The following is a 6000-nucleotide window of genomic DNA, read 5'->3' as shown; positions in this document are numbered from 1 at the left end:
GTACTCCCTATACCCTCTGACCGTCCACACAGGAGCCTGAGGGCTGGCAGTCCAGGGACCCAAGAACTGGCAGCACCTCCTATTCCCTATAGCCACCTGCACTGGGGGCCCGAGGACCAGCTGCACAGCCTCTCCTGCAACATGGTGTAGCAGATAGGACACACCCTCCAACCAGGCACATTCTCCAGAATAGACCACATTTTAGGCCACAAAGCAAGCCTTAACAAAATCCAAAACATCGAAATAATACAAAGCATTTTCTCTGATCACAAGGCCATAAAAGTAGAAATTAGTAACAGGAATAGCAAGGAAAAAATCAAATATTTTGGAAACTGAATAATATCTTGCTTAAATACCACTGGATAATAGAAGAAATCAAAGATGGAATTAAAAAAAATCTAGAATTAAATGAGAATGAAAACACATTGTCTTAGTCATCTAGTGCTGCCATAACAGAAATACCACAAGTGGATGGCTTTAACAAAGAGAAATTTATTCTCTCACAGTTGAATAGGTTACAAGTCCAAATTCAGGGTGTCAGCTCCAGGGAAAGGCTTTCTCTCTCTGTCAGCTCTGGAGGAAGGTCCTTGTCCCCAATCTTCCCCTGGTCTAGGGAATTCTCAGCACAGGGGTCCCAGGTCTAAAGGACACATTCTGCCCCCGGTACTGCATACTTGGTGGTATGAGGTCCCCCGCTCTCTGCTTGTTTCCCTTTCCTTTTATCTCTTGAGAGATAAAATGTGGTGCAGGCCACACCCCAGGGAAACTCCCTTTACCTTGGGTCAGGGAGGTGACTTGAGTGGGGATGGTGTTACAAACCCACCCTAATCTCTCAACATAAAATTACAGTCATAAAATGGAGGACAACCATACAATACTGGGAATCATGGCTTAACCAAGTTGACACACACATTTTTGGAGGCACATAATCCACTCCATGACACACATCATACCAAAACCTTTGGGACATGGTAAAGGCTGTGCTCAGAGGTCAATTTAGAGCAACAGTCACACACAACAAAAAAGAACAGACCAAAATCAAGAAGTTAACCCTACAACTTGAACAAATAGAAAGGGAGCAGCAAAAGAAGCCCACAGTCACCACAAGAAAGAAAATAATAAAGATTAGAGCAGAAATAATTGAAATAAAGAACAGAAAAACAATAGAATCAACAAGACCGGAAGTTGTTTCTTTGAAAGGGCCAATAAAGTTGATAAACCATTGGCCAAATTCACAAAAGAAAAGCAAGAGAGGAAGCAAACAACCCGAACAAGTAAGAAATGAGATGGGTCACATTACAACAGAGCCAACTGAAAAATTAAGGCTCATAACAGAATTCTATGAAAAAATTGTACTCCAACAAATTTGAAAACCTAGAGGAAATGGACAAATTTCCAGAAACAGACTACCTACCTAAACTAACACAAACGGAGGTAGAAAAGTTGAATAGACCCATAACAAAAGAAGAGGTTAAAGAGGGAATGATAATAATAATAAACTCCCAACAATAAGAAGCCCTGGCCCAGGTGGCGTCACTGGAGGATTCTACCAAACATTCAGAGAAGAGATCACACCAGCACTACTCAAACTATTTCAGAGCACAGGAAAGGAAGGAATGCTCCCAAATTTATTCTATGAAGCCAGTATAACCCTGATACAAAAACCAGGCAAAGATACTACAAAAAAAGAAAATTACAGATGAATATCTCATGAATACAGATGCAAAAATTCTTAACAATACTCTAGCCAAGAGAATTGAGCATCACATCAAAAAATAATAATAATACACTACGACCAAGTGAAATTCGTACTAGGTATGCAAAGATGATTCATCATTAGAAAATCAATCAGCATAATCTACCACATAAATAAAACAAATGAAAACAATCACATGATCATCTCAATCACCACAGAAAAGGCATTTGATAAAGTCCAACACCCATTCCTGATAAAAACTCTCAGCAAAATAGGAATAGGAGGGAAATTCCTGAACTTAATAACAGGCATTTACACAAAACCAACAGCCAACATTATTCTCATAGAGAAAGGCTGAAAGCATTACCCTTGAGAACAGGAACCAGAGAAGGATGTCCTTTATCACCACTCTTATTCATGATTGTGCTGGAAGTCCTAGCTACAGCAATAAGGCAAGAAAAAGAAATAAAGGGCATCCAAATTGGTAAGAAAGAAGTAAAAATATCCTATTCACAGACGATATGATCTTATACATAGAAAACTCCAAGATTCCACAAGAAAGCTATTGGAACTAACAGGATTCAACAAAGTAGCAAGATACAAGTTCAACATAAATATTCAGTTGGATTCCTCTACACCAACAAAGAGAACTTCAAAATGGAAATCAGTAAAACAATACCATTTATAATAGCCCCCCAAAAAAGAAATAAAAAAAAAAAAGGAATAAATCTAACCAGGACCTATACAAAGAAAACTACAAAATGCTTCTGCAAGAAACCCAAAGAGAACTACATAAATGGAAAAACATACCATGCTCATGAATAGGAAGACTCAACATTGTGAAAGTATCAGTCCTACCCAAAGCAATCTACAGATATAACCCCGACTCAAATACCAACAGCATTCTTTAAGGAGATGGAAAAACTAATCATCAATTTTATATGGAAAGGAAAGAGGCCCCAGATAAGTAAAGCATTATTGAAGAAGAAGAACAAAGTGCTAGGCCTCACATTCCCCGATCTCAGAACCTACCTTAGTCATGGTCGTCAAAACAAATGATAAACACATAGACCAATGAAACAGAATTGAGAGCCCAGATGTAAATCTATTCACCTATGGACAGCTGATCTTTGACAAAGGGCCAAAGTCGGTTAAATTGGGAAAAGACAGTCTCTTTAATAAATGGTGTTGGAAAAACTGGGTCTTCATTTGTAAGAAAAAAAATGAAACAGGACCCTTACCTCACATCATACACAAAATATAACTCAAAATGATTCAAAGACCTAAATATAAAACCTAAAACAATAAAGATCATGAAAGAAAAAAATAGGGACAATGTTAAGGGCTTTAATATATGGCATAAATAGAATACCAAACATAATTCAAAATGCATAAACAGCAGAAGATGAACTAGATAAATGGGAGCTCCCCAAAATTAAACATTTATTCTTATTAAAAGATTTCTACAAAAGAGTAAAAGAGAACCTACAGACTGGGAAAAAGTTTTTAGCTACGACATATCTGATAAAGTTCTAATCTCTAAAATTTATAGAAAACTTCACCATGTCAACAACAAAAAGAAAGACAATCCAATTAAAAAACAGGCAAACAAAATGAACAGACACTTCATCAAAGAAAACATTCAGACACTTCAAACAAAGAAAACGAACACATGAAGAAATGCTCATGATCATTAACCATTCAAAGAGATGCAAATCAAACCTATGAGATACCATCTTATCCTGACATTACTGGTACTAATCAAAAAAAAAAAAAAGAAAAAAACCCAAAAATAACAAATGCTGGAGAGGCCATGGGGAGATTGGAACTCTTATACACTGCCGATGGGAATGTAAAATGGTACAACCACTGTGGAAAATGGTATGGTGCTTCCTTAGAAAGCTAGAAATAGAAATACCATATGACTCAGCAATCCCACTCCTAGGTGTATACAGTAAAGACATAAGAGCCTAGACATATACACACACATGTCCATTGCAGCATTATTCACAATAGCAAAAAGATGGAAACAACAAAGCGCCCAGCAACAGATAAATGGATTAACAAACTATGGTGCATACACAGAATGGAAAACAACGCAAAAACAAAGAACAATGGTGAATCCATGAAACAGCTCACAACATGGGTGAATTTGGAGGACGTTATACTGAGTGAAATAAGTCAATCACAGAAGGACAAATACTGTGTGAAACCACTATTATAAAGAAACAAGAAAAGGTTTACACATAGAAAAAAAAAATTATTTGATGGTCCCCAAGAATGGGAGGGGGAAGGAAGGAAAATTACCAAATAGATAGAAGACACTTGTTAATATTGGTGAAAGGAAAGCAATAGACAACATGGGGGAAGTTGGCAAAACATGACCAAGGCATGGTAGGACACTGAGAAAAAGGCAAGAACAAAAGGCAGTGACCATAATTACTATAGCATAGACAGTCCTGCAACAATAGTATTAACAAACACTAATTTATGAAAGGATACATAGATAGATATGCCAAGGGGTGTGCGAGGGTGTAAAGGAACACACTCGCCTGCAGATATAGGCTTGGCAGTGGATATTTCTAAATATATAACTGCAGGTGCTACTTATATATTAATGTAGACAATAGAGCACACAAGGGTCACAGCCAGGGCAACTTCTTAGACATAACGAAACATTTTGTTGGACGAAGTTCCTAGGCTCGAAGACAAAGGACCATATACTTGGGGGACATCTACATCAATTGACACGAAGATAGTTCACAAAGACAAAGTTCTGCATCCTACTTTGGTAAGCAAAATCTGTGGTCTTAAAAGCTTGTGAGTGGCCATCTAAGATACAACTATTGGTCTCTTACTGTCTGGAGCAAAGGAGTGTGAAGAAAACCAAAGAGTCAAAGGAGTAATTAGTTAAAAGGACTAATGGACCACATGAACCACAGCCTACATGACCCTGAGACCAGAAGAACTAGATGGTGCCTGGTTACCACTACCAAACACTCTGAGAGAGAAAAATTGTAGAATAGAAAACCAATCTCACAAAAAAGGCCAGATTTACTGGTTTGACAGAGAGTGGAGGAGCCCCCGAGAGTATAGCCCTGAGATGCCCTTCTGAACTGGAACTGAAGGCATTCCTGGAGACTACATTTCAACCAACCACAGACAAACCTAAAAAACCCAACTCGTTGCCACTGAGTCGAGTCTGACTCACAGCAACCCTATAGGACAGAGTAGAACTGCCCCAGAGGGTTTCCAAGGAGCTGCTGGTGGATTTGACCTGCTGAACTTTTGGTTAGCAGCTGAGCTCTTAACCATTGTGTCTCCAGGGTTCCAAGCATAGAGAAAAAAAAAAAAAAAAGAGAGGCACATAAAATAAACAATAACACCCGAGAGTAATGTGCTCTTTAGAAGAACCAACTGTAGGAGATCAAAAGGATAACATTTGCCCAAAAGCAAAGATAAGAAGGTGGGAAGGGTTAGAAAATCAGTAAAAAAAGAAACGGGATAACTAGAATGGAAACGAGGAGAATGCTGACACATTACAGGGAGTGAAAACAATGTCATGGAACACTTTATGTACAAACTATCCAATGGGAAACTAATTTACGCTGTAAACCTAATGCAGAATTTAAAAAAGACTGCAGCTTAGGTTGCCCCTGGTCCTCCAGGTCTTGATTCTGGGGCTTCCAGAATCTGGCTGTAATCCTATAATACTTCCTACTTATGTTAGCTATTTGCTTTCTATTTATTGCCCTCCAGAGAGTTCTAAGGAGCCCTGGCGGAGCAGTGGTTAAGAGCTCAGCTGCCAACCCAAAGGCTGGCAGTTCGAATCTACCACCCTCTCCTTGGAAACCCTGTGGGGCAGTTCTGCTCTGTCCGATAGGAGCTGGAATCGACTTGACGGCAATGGGTTTGGTTTTTGGCTTGGTAAAGAGTTTTAAAGAAACCCTGGTGGAGCAAACAATTAAGCGCTTGGCTGCTAACTCAAAGGACTACCTAATGGAAACCCTGGTGGCTAAGTGGTTAAGTGCTACTGCTGCTAACCAAAAGGTTGGCAGTTTCAATCCACCAGGCGCTCCTTGGAAACCCTATGGAGCAGTTCTGTTCTGTCCTATAGGGTCACTATGAATCAGCATCGACTCGAAGGCAACAGGTTTGGTAAGGAGTTTAGAGGATTAACAGGGTCTGCTCCCTCCCTTTCTCAGGAGTGAAATCAATCGTCCCCTTTTACACAGCGTCCCTGCTGGGCTAATCTGCTCCTGGTTGTAATCAGCAAGCCCTGAGTGTTCCCATTCCATAAACAA

Source organism: Elephas maximus, chromosome 1 (genome assembly GCF_024166365.1).
Source record: "Elephas maximus indicus isolate mEleMax1 chromosome 1, mEleMax1 primary haplotype, whole genome shotgun sequence".
In the NCBI taxonomy this organism is placed as follows: domain Eukaryota; kingdom Metazoa; phylum Chordata; class Mammalia; order Proboscidea; family Elephantidae; genus Elephas; species Elephas maximus.
This window is presented reverse-complemented; position numbering follows the sequence as displayed.